Source organism: Erithacus rubecula (genome assembly GCF_903797595.1).
Source record: "Erithacus rubecula genome assembly, chromosome: 23".
NCBI lineage: Eukaryota > Metazoa > Chordata > Aves > Passeriformes > Muscicapidae > Erithacus > Erithacus rubecula.
This window is the reverse complement of record NC_136675.1, coordinates 3,677,381-3,698,407: the sequence shown is the minus strand read 5'-3', so window position 1 is coordinate 3,698,407 and position 21,027 is coordinate 3,677,381.

Genomic DNA, 21,027 nt, shown 5'->3' with positions numbered 1-21,027 from the left:
ATAGAAAGGTCTGAATCTATATGTAGAGAAGGGTTATCAATGTATTTTTTAACAGATATTAGCATTAATAAATCCTGCAATGTACTGCCTGACACACACACTGGTACTACACATTTACTAAGTTGTCTTTATCACTTTAGGTAAAAAGCAACTGTGTACTATCTAAGCACAGATCATATTTATTGTTACTATTTCTTATGCAATAAAATCCCCTTAACTGCAAGTTATTTTTTAATAAAATCTAGGGGGTTGATTATGTATTTTTGAATCACTAAAAATAGGAATATATATTATATGTTGCTTCTAAACTCACACATTTTAATTTCTCTAGTCAAGTGAAGGAGGGTGAAAAGGAGGAGAAGCCTATGCAAATTGGAATATATACAATCTTCTGACAATCTCTTAAGTCTGCATCTTTCTGCTGTGAAATCTAGTAACAGCTGGTTTGCTTTACATGCAAAGTTGGAGCATCCATGGTGGAAGTAGAGAAGAAATTGGAAATGTGTTGGTTCTGAAGTGGTCTCTCTTCCTTCAGAGAGGCAAATTATATCAGTTTTGCGCATACAAAACAAAACACTAATTAATATTTCCAAGCCAAAAGACATTGTGGGGTAGCTGGTGGCGATTTTCAGGGGGGAAGGAAGTCCTTTTAATAACCTCTGATTTTTGAAAAGACAAATCTGATCTCCCTAAGCTAAAATTTTCACATTCGAGCTCATGCCCAAATTTAAAAAATAAATACAAAATGTGTCCAAACGCATGGGCCCAAGGATTATTCATGGGTTCAGAAAAAATTCAGAGGTGTCTGTATGTGCAGCACACATCCAGATATGTAAGAATTTGCATGGCATTTTTATGTGGAACAGCTGCCAAAGCATCCTCAATCCACATTCACCAAAGTGTTGTTCCACCTGTCTCCTCAGCAAAACTCTCTTAGCTCTGTTTTTTGGTCAACTTATGCATCCATGACATTTCATTTGCTGATCAAGATCTCAGTTACACTCCTGCAGTGCTGTCAACCATACCCTGAAGGCACAGGAGTGCTTGAGGTATTCCTGCAATTGCAATTTACAGGAGAAAAAAAAAATAAATTACTGATGATGCATAAAATCTCAAATGTGATTCAGCCTCCCCAAGAGCAGCCAGGAAGATCATTCTGACAACAGCAACCATTCCACTAATGTCAGCAGCCCTCACTCTCATGGGGAAGAAGAGCTAAGTGAGGCCAGGTCAAATTCACATGATTATTTTTCAGAGCAGAAACACATTTAAAAAAAGCATATGCAAGCAGTCATAATTTCTCCTTTTGACCATTTCCCTCTACTAACAATGTACATTTCCACTTCATGTAAAAGTCAAGATAAACTGAATATAAAGAAACTACCCAAAGCAATCTCCTTTCACTAGCAATCTGCTGGAAAATGTTTTCTTAAAGTGCCAATAAATGAACCACATTGAGAAAATAAAGTACATTATCATCTGCAAAAGCTGTGTGCCTGCTAGCCATACACTGCTTGAGTACAGTATTCATAAAAGGGAAATATAAAACCCCCTAAACAGCTTTAGGGAGTGCTGGAGCCAAGGCAGAGAGAATAAAAACGGGCTGAACTTGCAGGTGAGGAAGACAGAGATTCAGGAAGATGCATGAGCCTCAAAAACTCATCAAGGCATCTGAACAGGACAGCACTGGGTATGTGACCTGTGTGATACCAGACAAGGTATGAAGTGAACCAAAACTCAGTTCTGTTTAGTGAGTCTCTCTGTAGCTGATCTTACCTTAGTTAAAAGTCTTCTTTTATATAAAACCTGACAACCTGAATGTTGTTATCAACTCATATTGGTAATAAGTTATATTATTAACTTATTATAAACTTATATTGATTACAAGTGCTCAGATAATGTATTTATTACGTGTTGGAAAGGACTTGTTAGAACTTCATAAGTAGAAGGAAACTAGGAAGAATCTTAACACTAATCAATAATCTAAAATCCTGCTAAAAATACTACAGTTTACCAGAGTTCATCAGAAGGCAAAGAGGTATCTGAATAAACAAAAGAATGTGAATAGGGGATAAAGCATCTCCAGATGAGGAAAAAAACCCACAATGCTAAAATGTGGAAGAGTATCTGAATATGAATCCCCGGTGAGAAATTCATTTTTATTTATAGGAATAATATGTTGCAAAATCTTCTCTATTCTTCAGAACTTGTTTCCAGAGCAGCATGTGAAGCTCAGGATCATTAAAAGTTTCTGCCAGCACTGGAACATCTATTGAGGCGCAAAATACAAATTGGTCTGTGACAGGAGGAGAGGCAGCAGGGAGTGAAGAGACTGCTGGGGGTTGGAGGCTCTTGGGTCCTGCAGCCTTCCTCTGCTCTTGACTGTACCAACTTTCTAAGATTTTTTTTTTTCCTATGACTTCTCATTGGTTTAGCTGTTACTTGCGTTGAGAATTAAAGGAGAACTGAATGACAAACCCACAAAATATCCCATGTTCTTGTGCACACACAGGGGTGCAGAGGGTGCCAAGTCCTTTCATGCACCAGGTGAGCAGGACTGAGGCTGGACTGTGATTTCCTGCAAGGTTCCACTTGCACAAGCCCTGCCTGCTTCTGCTCAACCTACCAGTAAAAGGCACAATGCTCCTCCACTGTATGAAAAATCAGAGAAATACAGCTGTATTTGGTTAGACAGGATTTAAGGTCTGCAAATATATGTTCAACAGGTAGGTATTTTGGGGATCTTTTTCTCTATACTGCCACAAAATGTTATTGCTGACAGCTCTATATAAGAAATTCTAGTATGTGTAAGGACACCACATGAAATTGCATTGCAGCTGTGATGGCAATAAAAGCAACTCTTCTTTTTTGATGGACCTATTACACAGGGTGTCAAGTCATGTCAAACAATATTGGCAGTTTTAGGTTTTGCTGTTGCTGGAACTGGTAGAAATCTAGCCAAACTAAAGAAATCAATGTGACAAGCAATTGTGAAAGTTTGTTCTGAGAGGGACATTTGCATGGTTCTTGTAATGCACATTCATATGCTCAAACCCCTTTGTTTGGCTTCTAAGTTAGGTGAGAAAATAGAAAATGTGATTAGTGCTGCCTTCCTCGCTTTCTACTGAGTCAGATCCTCAAGTGTCTGAATTATAGGATCAAGACATAACACTCCCAACAATTGTTGAGAATGTCTTCTCCTTGGGACAATTTCCACCAGAAAGAGAAGTGTGTATTGTGGGTCAAGAGGAAGTCTGTCTGGATGAGCAGTGTTCTGTTTCCAGCTCACAGAGCTGTTCTCTGCAGTCTGGAGTAAATCCCTTATCACCTGGTGTTCCAACTTCCCACTTGACTTCACCTCAAGTCATTACTGTAACAGAAAATAAATATTAATAACCATTAATAGTGCTTGGACATGCAAGGCTAACTGTGGCCTGCCTCTGGCTGTTGGGAACAAGAGTTGCAAATTTGCCCACAGCTGTGCAGCTGTGTAAAAGTGCCATAATCACCACACACATTTATCAACAACACAGTCATGCAGCAACAACCTCATCCCTTTTTCAGACTGGTAAATGTTGTCCCACGTTTGCAAGCTGATTTGCCTTCATGCACTTTGTTTTATGTGTATAAAAAATGGCAAACATGTTGGTATAAAAGGTCTCCGTTAAACATGTTGGTTTACATCAAACAAAAACCTCTGAATTCGTGCCAAATATCAAGTAAAAATTTTTAATAGAGATATTAATAATTTGTGAATACAAGTAAAAGCTGAGGACATTTGCCTTTTATTGGTGTCAGTAAAGAGTATTCACTGTATGCAAATGGCTAAGCCCTGATAAGTGTTTATTTGATTATTAGTGTATTGAGATTGAATCCAGGGATCTTTTTCAAAGGAGTATATAAAATTGTTGATACTGTCTGCCCTTTTCTCCTATAAACATTTGTCAATTCACTTACTGTCTGCTGCTCTGTGTATACACATGCCCAAGTTAATGTTAGCTGAGGTTGCATTATAGCTATGTTAAATAATTTTATCTGATTTGCTGGATGATGGTATTTCTAATGGGAAACAACATGGTAATTTCAGAATGTTACTGATTAGATGAAAATGATATTGCATCAAAGTTACTTCCTTAATTTATTCTGAAAAAAACAAGAAGGATTTCTCTGTTAAGATGCTTAATTAAAATCTAACTCTCGCCATACAAAATCTTTACTCCAGGTCCTATATGTGATGTCTGAAAAGAACAAAGACTGATTAGCATCTTTTACACTGCTTTTCTTTTTTCACTTAGACCTTCATTACAGCCAATTCTTGTCAGGTTTAGAAGGTCTGAGAGAAAGGGTAAAACCTGGCACCTTTACAAGGAGGAAGACCCACCAGGGGGGCCTCTACAACTAGCACAGCCTGATCCCTCCCCTATTCTCAAAGATCATAACTTAGGAGTTTGAATCCCTCAGTCTTGAATCTATAAAAAACATATTTCTCTAAGCTCTTTTATTGTTACCCACATAGTCAATAGTGTCATTTTCATTCATATCATTCTGTAGGGAAGTGAGAATCAGACAGAACAGAGCTATAAATAAGATTCAGTTGCCCTGTTCCAAGTGCAGATTCAACAGCATTCTTTAAAAAACCACAAAAGCACAGCTTGGGAATTATGGGAAGTTTTCTACTTTCTGGAGTTCTGAGAGTAGCTTCCATGAGGTGGCCACCCTTTACTCATGACTTTAGTGAATAGAATATGCTTTTGCTTAAAACTATCTCCAGGAGTTCAAGCAACAGAGCAGGGTCATGTTGCATGAACGTGTCACCTCATCTTTATGAGCTAAGGAACTCAAGAAGTATAGCATTCTTATCAAAAGATTCCACCTAGAATTTCTTCTTAATATGAAAAGTCTTTAGGTTAGAGATGAAAATCTCACAGCAAATGAAATTCCATTGTTTTTTTTATAGACTTACTGTGCCACATGAATGACTGCTTGCATTACAGCAAGATAATGCTGTGCAATAATGGGTACCTCTATAGTGGAATGCTGAAAAAACCACATGTACAAAGTCCCTGGGCCATTTTGATGGACTGACAGAATTCTGCAAATACCAGCTTTATGTAAATCTTTTGGAACAAAACTGGCCAACTGGTGCTCTGTCAGGACACACAGGCAGCAGCTTTTACCCATGTCTCCAGCAGCCTCACAATGTCACCCAAACTCAGCCACCTCTGCACTGCTGGCTGCTGCATTTTAGGCTACAGGAGAGGCAGAAAGGATAATGCAACATAGTTCCTCATGCAATGGAGAAGCAAAATGAGAGAGAGAGAGAGATTTATTTAAAGAAACACTACACTTTATATAGGGTAGTACATGGAAAACAGAATAGAAAAAACCCATTGGTCGAAGAAGGCGACACCTCTTTGAAAACATGCTTTGTGCAAAATACCACCAGACACTCACAGGCTCTCACACACACTGCAGGTGCACAATCATTGTGATAATTTCTTATCCTTGTGCAGGCTAAGAAAGGCAAGGCTTCAAGGCTGCTTTTTCCCTGGTTCCCAGCAACAATCCAACCACAGAGGAGAAGTACTTATGCCTCCAAATACAACATTCAGGATGGGGGTACCAAATGTTGATTTTTACAGATTTTTTTTTCTTTTTTTCTTCTCTATTTTCTCCATATTATCTTCTGGTTTTATATCCAGGTAAGATGTCACTATTGTGTATTTGGAGTGTGCATATATCCAGCCTGTCAGAACACTGATGGTACAGGAGAACCTTATAAATCAGAGATGGATTTATTTCAGACAATGCCTCCATCTTTGGGGATTCTGGTTGTGCCTTCAATTCTGCCTGACTCTTCCACATCAAAAATAAGTTTCACATACAGATGTTTTTGCAGAAAATATCAGTGACACTGGGCATCCCCTACCAAAGCAAACCATTTTTATTATAAAATAAGAAATCAGTAGCCAACTGCTCAGCATGAACTTCTGTACAGCATTCTAAATGCAAAATTAAGGGTTGTAAACCATAATGCAGATAGATTTGAAATAGAGAGATTGTGGTTACACCTATAATAATAGCATCTTCCAATAAATACTGTAGAATAAAGAGAAATATTTCCCAAAAAGTATCCTTAGTCTGGAAAAAGAATCACAGCTTCAGTCGACTTCAGAGTGGAGACTTAAATCCTTCTTAGGTTCCTGCCTTGCTCCACATACACAAACACAACTTTGCCCATCCAGCCACCACCTGATCCCTCTTTTCCCCTCACTGGCAGAGGAGGTGAATAGTTAATGGTAGTGGCAGGTCCAACTATCTCAAAGAGATAATTATGCTGTTACTTGAACCCTAAGTCTATATACTTTTTCTCTGCAACAATCAAATATTAATTCAAGAAACTGGCATGAGTAGCTGCCTAAGGCAATGAGCAGTGATGTTCCTATTACCATGTTTCATGCAAAAATGATTAGGAGAAAGGAATTTGAAGAACGTGACTCTGCATAAAGTCCATTTCTGAATGCACCCTCCCACTTTTAAGTGCTTGTACTGTGATTTTTGCAGTTGAAATCAAGAAATCAGCCTAAAACAAGCATTGAGTACAACAGAAAAAAATGGCTGAAACACACAGAAGTACACTGATTCTGAAGTCAAGAGACTTCAGGACTGTGGCACCAATTTATTAAATGTTAAAATTAGCCATAGTAATTTGGTTTTATAGTGTTTTCTTTATTTTTGCTTCGTAGGGCATAATTATTCTGTTGCAGAAATAGTTTTCTTTTGGCCTCCACCATTGTGTGCAGCAGGGCAGTCCCAATATGATTGACAAAATATTTCATAATTTAGAAGAACTTTTTTGTGTTCCCCCCTCCCCTTTATGGCCCTTTAATGCCCTTACTTCCACCTGCAAAAAGACAGGTAACTTCCTCATATTCCTCAGAGTTCTGTGAAAACAAACTCTGCAGAAGGCAAGTCCCTGTCAAAAACTGGATTGGAAACCATAATGCAGACAGATTTGAAACCCAGAGATTGTAGTTACACCTATAATAATAACAGCTTCCAATAAATACCGCAGAATAAACAGAAATCTTTGATAATAATTTTGTGTCATTATATGAAAAACTTCATCAGGTGGATGTTTGTCCCCCAAATTACTTTGAGCTGAAGATGCATTTAATAAGATGATGTGATGTAGGATTAGAGTGTGTTCCAATGTGATTGGGTGTAGAATCCTCAAGGTTTTGCTTCTCTTTTTCATTTTAAAATATTTTTGTTTTCATTCTGGCTTCACTTTCTCCAGCCCTGATGACAAATCTCACTATTTCTGGGCCCAATGGTGTATCTGCAAAGGGCTCACAAAAGGACCCTTGGGTGCCTCCTCTGCTGGGAGCAGCAATGAGCTGGGAATGCTGCCTCTGGCATCTCCATAGGAGCTGAAAAAATATTATTATAGCAGGACAGGCAGCCTGGCTTTCTTCTCTGATATTACAAATATAAATGGTGAAACTTTATTGTGAGTTTGCATTACTTTTATAAAGGTTTCTGTGAAGTTGAGAAGTGCCACTGGGTGTGTCACATGTGAGTGTCTGAGATGCAGGAGGTGATGCTCTGGTTAATGCACAACAAAATTAAACAGGGATTTTCTGTTAAGGACAACCAGAATTCCAGTACTCAGAATGGTGTTCTGGTATTTCCAACACTGCTCAGATTTTCTGCGGATTTTCATTTCCCCTCATTTGGCATTTGGAAGCAAGAGAGCAGAAAGGCAAATTGGCCTTCAGGTGCCAACCAAAGAATTCTGAGGCAAAAATGTAAAAACTTGCTCTGGAACAACTCCTCAGAGCTCCATGTTTCTTCCAATAACAGCAAGGGATTTTTTTTTTCCTTCTTGACTGCTTTTTGCAACTGAACTTACCAAATTTCCTTGAATGATTCTTCCAACTAATCTGACAGAAAAATAACCTTGTTGTATTTATTGACAGAACATTGAAATAAATATTATAGGTCTAGAGGGAATATTTTGGGTAATTGTTTGGGGGTTTTTTTAGGAAATAACAAATTCTCTGTGTTCTTCTTGGCACATTATGCTGGGAATAATCTGAAAAACATGCTTATGTTGTACAAAGATCATGGCAGAAACAACCTCTTCAAGTCCCCAAGGAGCAGGCACCCTTTTGCATAAATCTGATCTTGAGCAAATGAGCAATTTGCAATTTTAAATGCTCACAGAATTTGCTTTCTGTGCTTATTCAGGAATTTAAAAGAAACCAGTTCATGCTCTTCTTTGCAGCAGTGAGAAGATGTGAAGTCTGTGAGTTGTTTCTTAGGGAATGGGTATGGCTTAAAATCAACTACTGGTAGTTTAATATTTCCACTTATATAAAATACTGAAATTTTCAGTATCATTCCCTACTAGCCTAGCCTGCTTTACTAAGGCTTGTAGTCAGAACATTACCCTAGCCAGCCCTACCCACTGCTCATAACTCTGCTCTGGAACATCCTTTATTTGGCAGGAGTGGGATGAATGATAAATAAACTAAAAGACTTTGAGAGCCAAGGAGGAGAAGGATGCAATGGAAAAGTGCTGAGAAGCCTTGATTTTAGGGGGAGAAATAATGTGAAAAATCATGTTTAGATCTGAAGAAAAACATATAAGCTGAGCAGAATTTTCTCAGTTTTGCTAAATATGGCGCTTGGTATGAGAAAGCTTTTCACAAATAAAGCAATGCTCAGATGCTTAAATGAGACTGACTCACTTCAACAGCATAAATCCATGTGCTACCACACAGAAATAGCCAAATGGCCTCTTTTTGTAAGATTTACAGGCAGCACACAGGTACTCAGTCAGATAACCTAGGGCAAGTTTTCTGACTTGCTCAAGACAATTATTTGAAATAATATGAGATGATAAATGCAAATGTGTTTCAGTGCAGTGCCACAAAGCTCCCCATAACACTGTCACTTTCATTATCCAAACAGCCTACGAGGACTCTATGAGGACATAAAAAGACACCAATTTTTTAGAGGTTTTAAAACCTGAAATGAGACCTTAGAAGAGAAACAAACAGAAAAAAAAAACAAAAAAACCCTAACCCAAACAACCAAAGGACATTGCAGTTACAGGGTGTACCAGAGATGAAAGCTCACTGCAGAAATGCTACAAGCTGCATCTCAGTTTTATTTATCTTAAGGGTCCCTCACCAAGTCAAAAGCAATGCTGGGATTGTGAGGAATCTTTCTGTGATTAGAAGACCAATTTGACCAGAGAGATATTGTGATTATTCTCCTCCCACAACACCAAGCATGACCCTCATCTGCAGAGCTCCCAGCTACAGAGAGTAACCTATTCCTTGCCAGGGGTCATATCCAATGTCCTTTCTGTGGACATTATGTACAGAGACTTTGCATGCTGCTGAAAAAAGAGACATGAGAAGCCTTCTGGATAGTATTTGTTCATGAAGAGCTACAATCCTTTTCAGTTCTGTTCACTGTTAAGAGTTTTACTTTCTTATTGAGTATGGAGACTCAGAATTTCTACAATGAAGAATTGCTTTTTGTTTTGTTGGGGTTTTTTTGGGCAGCAATAATGATTTTTTTGACAGCATACTGTGTTTTGACTAACTTTGGGGAGGATTTATGACTGTGCTATACATAGATCAAGCCAATGTTTTCCATGCAATTTTTCCTGGTGTCATTGTACAAGTATTCAAAAGAGTGAACATTTGTGAAGAAAGGAAAACAAAAAGCATCTTTTATTCACAAAGCTGGCCATCATTTGGCTCTTGGTTACTAACTGCCCCTCACTGGAGATGCAAACAACATTCTCAAAGATTGTTTTAAGGGGTCTTTAAATGGTTCTGGTGAACATGTTTTGAAAACAATCTGTGAGCAGAGATTCTCTGTGCTGTTTGCTCCCTGTGTGAACACACCCACGGACAGAGGAACACACAGAATATCTCAAAGGTTTCCATTCAAGGCAGCACAGTCTCCTTGCACTGTGTTACTCTGAATTGGAGGGCTGGAATAAGAAGAATCAGAGAACAGTTCAGTCACTGCTTCTAAAAACCTCCTCTGATTTTTGAGTAAAAGATCACAATCTTTCCCCTGACCACTGTGCAAAGTTGCTTCATATATTAACTTGAGCACATACTGACTATCAGTGCATAATGGTAAAAAAATAATCTCTGTAAAACCAGAAATCCTTCAGATCTGTGCACGACCTTTTAACGTCTAGATTTTCTGGAAGAAAGAATAATTCCAGTCGGACAGTACCTGCAAGGATGCTCTAGCCCAGCTGATAGCCAGGCTGATAACAGAGTGAAAGGAGAGTGGCAGAATCCAGAGACACTCAGGGCTTGCACTCTGCCACCTCGTGGTAATTCTCACCCAAATTCTAGAACTACACAAGCCCCAAAACACTAAACAACCTCCCAAAACTTGAATGTGAAAAGGCAGCAACATTTCCTGGCATCCTTTCCTAGAAACACCAAGAAGCCAAAACAAGCATGTGAGTTACACAGAACTTGGTGTTGCTTTCTGCTTTAAAGGAACAATCTTGCTGCATCTTGTCATTTTATACATTACAGCAGTTGATGATAACATCCTGGTGATTTTAGGAAGTAGCTCTTAAAATCTGGGAAAATATAAAATATAGTGACTAAAAGTAATGAAGCAGACTGAAAAATTGCTAAAAGGGGCTCTGTGCTAATATTGGTGTCAGCAGCCATAGCAGCAATATCAGGAAATGTGAAGAAGTGACCATCCCAAGCTAAACACACAAATCACCCACAATTGCACATCTGACAGAGACTGACAGCACAGATACAAGAGAGGCTGCAATAATCACCAAAATTCTGCTTTCCTAGACACCTTCTGACCTCTGGTGCAACACCTCTCCTTCAGAAACATCCATTTGTTTTTGCAAATACATGGACTAGAGGGATAGGTCCCACTTGGTTTCAATTAGCATAATTCCATGGACTCTGCAGATACAAGGGTCTGCAGCAGGTAGCAAAATGGATCAGTGCATGTTCCACAAAAAGCATTTTCACTTTGTGTGTTTAAGAAAGACCAACATCTGTAGAAAGACCAACCATATAAATTTAGGTATGTATTTACTCAAAATTTTACCTGTTGTCTTGCTACTCTGTATCTTGAAGAGAATTCACAGGAGTTGCTCAAAAGATAAAAAAACAAAAAACAAAAAACAAAACCAGATATTGACACTTTTGTGTATTATGAAAATGTAGCACTGAGGATGAGTCAAATACTTTTTTTGCAATCCTTCTTCCAATAGTTTCTGGGGTATGTGAATTTTTATTTGCACATGGACTTAATCACACTGCTGCACATTTTGCTTTCTGGAACCCTGGGTAATTGGCACCACAAGGCAAACCCTTTACAGTGCAATACCTTTAGCTGGGCCACCATACTGTGAGACCACAGAGCTGATAGCTCACCTACCAGGAGCTGACAGACTACACTGAAAACTGGGGGGGGAATAGAAGGAAGGAAAGAAGGAGCAGGAGGGAGACAGAGAAATACATTTTTAAAGATAACCTGGAGGCAAATATAATATTTATACTTATTTATCCTCACAGCACAATCATAAGCCCCAGAACATGTCTAATGAGATGGAATTGCAAAATGGCCATGAGTTCTACTTACCTGGCTTCTCAGTGGTCTCTTAGCAGTCACATGGATCTATATTTTTCAACTATGTGACTGCTGCAGGCAAAACTCCTATAAGTAAGAGTGAGAGTCACAGCAAGTCCTCAACTCTCAGTAGATTTCATGCACAAAAATGCCAACCTAGGAAAAATGAATGTACAGAAAAAAAAAAATGTAGGTGCAATTAAGCACTGCAGACAGATGCACTTAACACTTGTTTCACATTTGCAGAGCATCCTCTGCTGAAATGAACTTCCATTGCCTCAACTCTTTTAATGGCCTCAACTCTTCAAGCCTTCATAAAGAATCAGAAATATTAAAGGAACCAACAAACCATTAAGGTTGGAAAAGATGTCCAAGACCATCGAGTACAGCCTTTACCTGAACATCATCATGTCACCTAAATCCCTGCACAAAGTGCCACATCCTGTCATTTCTCCAACACTTCCAGGGATTGGGGACTCCATCATCTCCTTCCAATGCCTGTCACCACATCCTGCTCAATGTTATGAATTCCATCTGCCATTTAGGATATTCTAGCTTTATTTCAAGCTCTTTTGGAAGTTATCTAATACTTTCTAAAAACTTGGGATTCTTCCACCAATATAATTTAATTTGTACATTGAAACTAGCTGAGTTAGAGCCACTAGAGGTTCTCAGGTGGCCAGGTTAACCATCATATTTCCAGAAGATTATTCCAGAATCCTAATGTGCTGAAAAATATTTCCTTTTGTCTGAATGTTCTGATTCATATAATCATAGGATAGAGTGGGTTGGAAGGGACATTTCAGGTTCAGCTACTCCAACCCCTCAGCAATGAGTAGAGATCTCTTAGAGCCTCAACCTGATCTCATCCAAACCAGCCTTCAATGTTTGCAGGGATGGAAGCATTCTCACCTATTGTTCAATGAGTTTCAGACTGGTTTTTTCTGATACTCCCTGCCAAGGTACCACCCAGTTGATCAGGTGATGGCTGCATTCCCAAAACAAAATTTCAAATGAAAAAGCAGAGTCAGAAATCATTTATAATTCCCCAAACCCACATTTCTCAGGCTGAAATCAGAAGCATGAGTGAAAAAATTAAACTGACAGCTAGAGAAGTTATTGACACTTTGAGCTGATACTGTTTGAATATCATCAGAAGTGACTATCAAGGCTGATCCTGCTGTGACATCTGAGGAGTCCCAAGGGACAACAGTTCTGACAAACTCCCAGAGCCATGAACACCCCCAGTTCCAGCTGAGACACCCCAAGCACCAGAGCAAACCACAGCAGAACTTGCCTCCATCTCTACACTAAAGGGTTTATGTGACTTGTTTTCCTCATTTCATTGCAATCTTTTTGTAGGTTTTATAATATATATTTAAAAAAAAATAATAGCAAATAAATTAATACCTACTAAAAGTCACAGAAGACATTGTGAAGCTACTTTTTAAGGTATTATATGAATGACTTATTCACATTTATTAGGAATAGACAGCTTGAGATGATAGAATCAGATCCCCAAGAGGTGTCATGTCATAGTGCTGCACACTGAAAAGTTGCATGATAATCTCCATCCATACTGAGATCACAATTAGATTTCACAACCAGTAACCTTAATATCTTTTAAACTTTTTCTGACATTGCAGATTTCCCTCTCAATTTATCAGTATTTTTAAAAAGACAATAAGAATAATTTTATTCTTTCTCTTTGGAAAGCAACAAAAACATCATTTTGTTGTTTGAACAATATTTCTGTAAGCAAACAATAAAGACAACAGAACTTATATTATTTGGATACAGAGATGATTTGGCATTGGTTTGAATTGCTGTGAGGTGCAAAATGACTGCCATGTAATATAAGAGCCTGGAAATAGGTATTCTTCCATAATGTTTATAATGAAAGAAATACTTAACCATTTCACAGGATATGTCAAATCAGTGTTTTACATTTATTTTTGATCTCTTGTAAAAAACAGAGTACTGCAAGTCTGGAGCCAATAATTTAGTTAAATCTGCCTGATTCACTCACTGTGTCTTTCACTTCTAAGACATAATTTCAAATCTAGCCCAGAGCAAACTGACAGAAAATCTGTGTGATCTGAGTCATGGGAAAGGTCACAGTTGAAGAATTTCCTAAGCTTTAGTCTAATTTCAACCACAGCAGCCCATCATGTGGAATAAGTAAGAGAGTCACAACATCTACAGCCACGAAATCTCAGTATCTTTGCTCCTCCTATGTGATAAAATGTTATTGACTGGATCCCTAAAAATCTTCTAATGAAGAAAATCCATGCAGCTCCCCTACAGACACCAGTCTGCTTGTTTTCAGAGATCTTCTGCCCTGCCCCACAAGGAGGGGCAGCTGGGCAGGGTGGGATGCTGCTGGGTTTTGTCCCCTGTGCTTGGGATGCCCTCGTGTACATCAGTGATGACATTGCCACCCTTGCCAGGGCAGCTGACCTTTTCCAGCTGGCAGCTGTGACACAGGTTACACCTCACTGCACAGCCATGGCAGGCACTTGACCCTCCTCAGCAGTGAGGGATGCACAGCCCATGGACAGAGAGAGGAGCACAAAGCCTCTCTGCCTCACAGATTCCTCCCTGCACAGCCAGAGCCATCCATCCTCCCCTGCACTCCCCACCAACAGGCAGATTTATATACCTGTGGGGGCTGTAAGGAGCTTATTTATTATTTGTTTTCATTTAATGATCTCTGTCATTCTCCCCTAGGAATACCCATATGCACTATGCAAATCCTATTAAGCCCCTGGCAATACTGTGAATGCCATGAGCAGCAATATCTGGTACATCAGCTCTTTGAGAGCAGCTCTGCTGCTGAGCTGAGTCCTCCCCTGCTCTCCCCCCTCCACCTTCACTTGCTGACAGCAAATTCCCCTCCCTGACAGCCTTTCCTAGAGCCAGCAAGGGATTGCTCCAGGCTGCTCTACCCCTCACCTGTAGCTGGCACATGGTGGCCCCTGACCCCCCCATTGTGGATACTGAGAGTTGGGGAAAAAGAATCTCAAGCTACTCAAAGGAAAACAGAAGTGAAAGAATTAAAAACAGAGATTAGCACCTGCAGAGAGTGTGAGCTGTGTGGTATTTTGGTAAAAACTGGTTTACAAAAACCTCCCTTGGACCAATGAAATTACTTCAATCCTGGTTCTACCATCTAGTCTATAAAAGTGTGGTTTTTTATTTCATAAATATTTTTCTTCTGCCTCTGAAGGAAGTCATGTGTGGCTAGATTCTTTTTGCCACATCCTAGCCCTATAGCAACACCCCACCTCTGCAGGGTGTTGGCCAGGCTGAGAGCCCTTGAGGTCACACCAGGAGAAGAGAAGCAAATCAAACACTTCCAGCATCTGTAATTTAGGCAGCTACTGGATGGTATGGGCATTATATGACAATATATTTGAGACAAGATGGTGAAAAAAGAGGTCAATACATCATAATTAACCTCTATGATGTAAGAGCATGCATAATATGGAGAGAAAAACGTGAGATTGACAGGAATTCCTTTCCAACCACAGAAAACTTAGGGAGAGTGGATCCATCCTGAGAATTAAAAAACGTGTGTACCTTTGCAATTACTTCTATAAACTTGACAATTCACTTACCCTTTCTACATCACGTTTTCATATCTGTGATGTGGCATAAAAATCATGAGTCACTGTGAAAAACAGAGAATTGCAAACAAAAGCATGATTACAGTAAGAATCACTGCTTTTGTTAGGGGGAAAATCTGATGTTTCTCATAAGCCCCTTGTCACAAGCATTATGGCTCCCAGAGTATGCTAAAAGTCAGGTCTAGAAAGCCAAAGCATTATTCTGAAAATATATATTACATTTCAACTTATCCTTCATTATCCTTATGCCTGTCTCCTTTTAGCTCTCTGCATTTCTGCTTTGTTATTCTAGTCCACATGATCTGCACTTTGATTAATTAATTTATTCTGATTATTTAACTCATTTTTCATTTTTCCATATTCTTCTTCCTTGATTTTTCTTTGGTTATCTCCCTGTCAGTCTTTTCTTTGCATCTCTTTCTATTTCTGCTCTCAAGCAATGTTTTTTCTTTTCATCTCTACTTCTGCCATTTATTATCTTCATATATGGAAAAATATACCCTTATACCTCCAGGGAAAATAATCCACAATACAGAGACTCAGTGAGGGAGAGGAGACCCAAAAGAAGCTGCAGTGCAGAGACAGCAAACTGCAGATTAGATATGGTTTTGCATTCAGATACAGCTACAAAAAAAAGGCTAATGAAATCTTGTCATCATATGCAGAAGCACCACCTTGTGTTACCAACCAGAGAGATTTAAATCTGGTCTGGTAGGGATTTCCTATCAGCTCCCACATATAACCTGTACTGGGTTATATGGATATGCTGCCTTTATGAAGTCCAAATAAATACCTGGATAGATGGGTATCATCAATATTCACTACAGAATTGACAACAACCTAAAGGGAATTCAACAGTAAAACAACAAAAAGCTGAAAAGAGAATGACAAAAAAAAACCCTGAACAATGGAAAATGTTGAATAGCATCCTTAGCTTGGTCAGGAAAGGGTTAAAGAGCTCACCAAAAAAAAGTGGCAAATATAGAACATACCTGATTATCAAAGAGGGAGAAATGCTTTTTCACAGTGTGCAAATAAAATGAAAATAAAATTAAAACAAGATAAATTAAGTTTTCATTAAACTTTAGACTTTAATAGCCAGGTAAGAGTCATTGTAAGAGTCATCACTTGAGCCTTCAATGGTGAGAGACAGACTTAATTTTTTTTTTTTTTTTGTGTCCCCAACTCCATGCTGAGGTATTATATTTCAAATATTTCTGTTAGAAACAAAATTTTTCATTTCACTTGCTCATAGATATTAGAACCTTTCTCCAAAATATTTGACTCAACAAGTGCCTCCTTTCAGTGATTTTCTGGATTCACTCCTAGAGATATCAACCCAAGATAAAAACATGGACATTGTCTCCCTTCAGCTGCAGCAATGATGTTCAAGATGCTCATTCAGCCTTGGAACACAAGGAGCTTTAGCTGCTATTTCACCATGCTGTAAGTCAGTGTAAATAAAAATATATGATCAATAATTAGCAGTAATTTAAATACTCATATGTTGTTGGGGGCAAGGCCTTTTGTGAGACAGTTGAAGAAACATTATTAAGCCATGATATATTTCACCAAGGTTAACCTGGACCTGAAAACACTACCCCAGTGCATGAAGTAACAAGACATCAGAATGGCCACCAGACAGTTTCTTAATATATGACAACAATATTTACTTGATAAGCTACAATTTCAGAAATTTATTCATGGGAGCAAGCTTTAAAAAAAATACTGGAATCATTAATTTCATTTAATCAGGATGATATGCACTTATGTATTTTTTTCCTATTATTTCTTTTTTTTTTTTTTTTGGTCCAGGAAAGGGGTTTTTCTTCCACAGCATTGGAAATGTCACCTCAAATTGTCACATAAGTTAAAATTGCTCCTGAACCAAATGCTCCTGCAAACAGAGACTCCCCCAGGTGATTTTAGGAGCTGTGGTTTGCTCCTCTCTAAGTGTTCAGATATGAGCTTTGCCTCTGGAGCTGAACAGAAAGCCAGTACTGAGCATATGCTGTCCCACCCTTAACTTGATATTAGCATGATCCATACCCACAGTGATACCACTAAGCAAAAACCTCTGAGTCTAAATATAAATATAGAATAAATATAGAATTATATAAATATAATGTTGGAACAAGATCTGTGCATCTCCCTTTATAGGCAGCTTTAAGAGACTCCCCTCTCCAGGTTCAGATCCAATACTGACAATGAACTGCATTCAGTGATGCTATTAACCCCCTACTATGAAAATGAAATATAAAAACCTTCATAAGTGCTTTGAAAAATCTACAATGAGCTAATAATATTTTTTTTTAAAATATGAAATACAGAAAGTAAAATTTTATAGATATGAAAATCCAATGTTCCAACAGCATTAGTAGTTCGTTTGAATTTCTCATCTGTAATATTGACTAGTCAAGCTTTATCTCATTAAATGAATGGTCTGCTGCCTTTCAGTTCATATTAAATTTGTTTACTAAAATACACAAGACAGATTTAGCAGTTACAGCAAGAAGCCATAGTTAACCAGGCCACCCTGAGAAACCATTGGACTTTTATAAATAAAACCAAAGAAACAGAACACCAAGCTCAAAGAAATAATTTCATGCATTGAAAAATACAATTTCTTCATAATACAGTTGCAGAGGAGGAGCAGTAATAAATGTAGTCAGATTTTCAACAAGGAAATTAATCACTAATGCTTCCCCAAATGAGTGGTCCTGTGCAGTCCAGAGCACTGCTCTAATTTTTGGAATTTGATTCAGTGCTGTGTTCATGCTCTAGTCCTGCCCATGATGACTTGGGGCTGAACTAAAAGGTCTGAAATTCTCATTTCAGGAGGGGCTTTATTCACCTCTTCAAAGTCCAGCCTATTTGCTTTAAAAAGACATTTAAACACCTTCTATAATGCAGGTATAGCTGCCTGATGTCCAGAAATAGGTAAAATGGGATTTGACATCCTTTATCTGTTGGGCATTTTCAAAACAAAGGATTTCTGCTAAGCTTAACACAGCAGATCTTACCAGGAAGCTTTGGAATTGTTTCTCCCTCACATTCTTTCCCCAGGAAGATCCCAAATGCTACAACCTGTGCAGAAAACAAAATGCTGTTGTTGCAGCTCATTTGCAATACTTGCAATATTTGCAAACAGCTTCCAAAGCACCCTATAGGAACTGACTCTTCTTTCTGCATCATCCTGCAAATAAACCAAAGAAAAACCCACCAAAAAAAAAAAAAAAAAAAAAAATAGGAAGGAGAGTTCAGGGCAGAGCAACTTCTCCACTCAGGTGTACCTGGGCTCACCTGGCACCTTGGCCCCATTTCATATGAAAACTAACTGGGCACATCTGCTTGTCAGGGACTGAAATAATGATGTAAAAGAGTTTTTCCCATTATAACAAAAGCTGTATAAAGGCTACAACCAAAGAAACCTCTCTGAAGATACCTGACTAGAGCTCTGAGGTAAGTGAAACCTTTCCTGACAGGCTTGACTTTCATTGAACTAATTTTTAAAACATTGATGGGTTCAAAGATCACTTTTTACATTCAGGTAGAGGGTATTTCTAAGTTCATCTCCTGAACCTCTGACACACCCTTTAAGTCACTTTCCTGGCACTCAAAACCACTGTTAAGACTGACCCCTTGTAATTACTGGGCAGCCACTGCCTCAGGATGAATCTAATAGAATTTTTTACCCTGTTGTATTAAAACTTACCTAGCAACTCACTGCACTGCTTTAACTCTCCCTAAATAAGTACCTGGGAGGAAATTTCTGAGCAGGAATTGCATTTTGCAAAATGATTAAAGTTACAAACATCCATAAAAAGTTGCAGCTGTAGATACCATTTTTTTAAAAGTCTGCTTAATTTATGAGAGGTGGAAGGTTTATTGCCATTTAGAGTCTACAGTGATGCAGCAATTTAACATTTTGCTGAGGCTGTACACAGCAGCTGCCTCATTTATGAATTTTACATGCTTTTAAATTGCCACGTTTGCAACTGGGGGCATCTGCATGCTGGGGATGGTGGAGGGAAACAGATTCTCCTTATTGCTCAGTGCCCTGCTGTTAAAAAGTCAAGCAGTTCATGTTCCAAGGCTGTGGACATGCAGTGAGCTCCAACACAGAGAACATCCCTCTCTCTTGTCCAGGCATCACAAAAAGCCCCTTGCACTCTCTTTTTCACAGGCTCCCTTCAGATACTCATTTATTAATGAGATGCCCCCTCTTAATGAGATTAAAGTCTCTGTGATGTTGTCAGGTGAAATATTCTCACTGTTTACTTGCACCTATTGCCTGGTGGGAATTGGTAACCCTGCAATGAAAGCATCTTTCCACATTTAGGGATGTGCACATCAAAAGTTGAGCTCTTGACCCTGCATGCAGGTCAGTTCCTTCCTCACTGGGAGGCAAATTCACCCTGACCCTTCCACAAACTTGGACAGAGACCTGGAGATCTCCAAATAAACAGCAATTAAAGCTGCCAACACTGTGTTAAAGAAAGACAACAGCAATTGGAATTGAGTCAGTGTAAACAACGGGCATGGAAAATGAGCAAATACCTGTTTGCAAAATGTTTCTCTTGTTATTTATTGCTTTAGAAGGTTTATTCCCATCTGCAAATTGAGCCATGAGTTTGGACATAAAATATCTTGATCACCATCTACATCCCTACAGCTTCTCTCCATACAATTTGCAGCTTGTTAACAATTTAGGTTCTGACACACTGCCATGTGCTCATCAGAACCAAGCACTGAAATTTCCACTATTGTAGAGGGCAGACCTCCATAGAAAGAGCTGTGAAATAGAGTACAGAGGTGCTTTACCTATCTGCCTATCCTGTTGTCATCAATAATTCCTTTATCTTGTGTTAGTTTTGGTTTTTTATTTTTCATTTTATCAAGATAGACTTGTTTATAACTGAAAACTGATCAAAGACATTTTGATTTTTCTTTAAAAGATCTGGAGTCTCCTCCTTAAAGTTTATAATTTTCCATCTTAATTGAATACTATTTTGTGTTCATGATGTAATTTAAAAAATCCCTCAAAAACCCCAACCCAAAACTTTAAAAGCTCTTTCCATTACTTCTGAATTTCTTTTGCAACAGGCAGTGTTTTATCTATGGAGAAGACTGGAGTTCCTGTCAATTGTAATAAAATCCAAATGCTTCTTAATAAATGAAGTCAAAGGGAGCCACAACAATGAGGAGTTAGAGATTAGCAGCAGTAATCATGGACTAATTGAAATAATAACCTATTAACTGGTGTTTTGGCAATTCTTGCAGACACAGGGAGCTATATGTAACCAAAGCTGGCATCGCTATCATACAGATTCTGCCTTAGTGAAATCTTTGCTTTACCAGGAAGAGACCTCACTCTTTCCCTTTCTGTGAGAAAATAGATGCCAGTGATTAGCATTTTGTATAGGTTTCATAACCAGGGGCACAGTTCATGTAAAAGAACTACAAAATAGCTATTTAAAAAAAAAACAACATGGCTTTGCTATGCAGCTGTGACAAACACAGAGATGTAAACTCTTGTTCTGTAAGAAAATTATTTTTTTGTCTCAGTTTGTTTCCAGGGTATGTAAATATCATATAATTAAGATATAGGATTTAAGTAATTAAACAAATGTTGATAGAGTGAGCATGTCCACTTCAAAAAAGCAGCTACATGGAGTGACTGCAGAGGTCACCCCTTCTGGGGGTGCCCAACAGTGTCAGTGATTCCCAGTTTACAGCACAG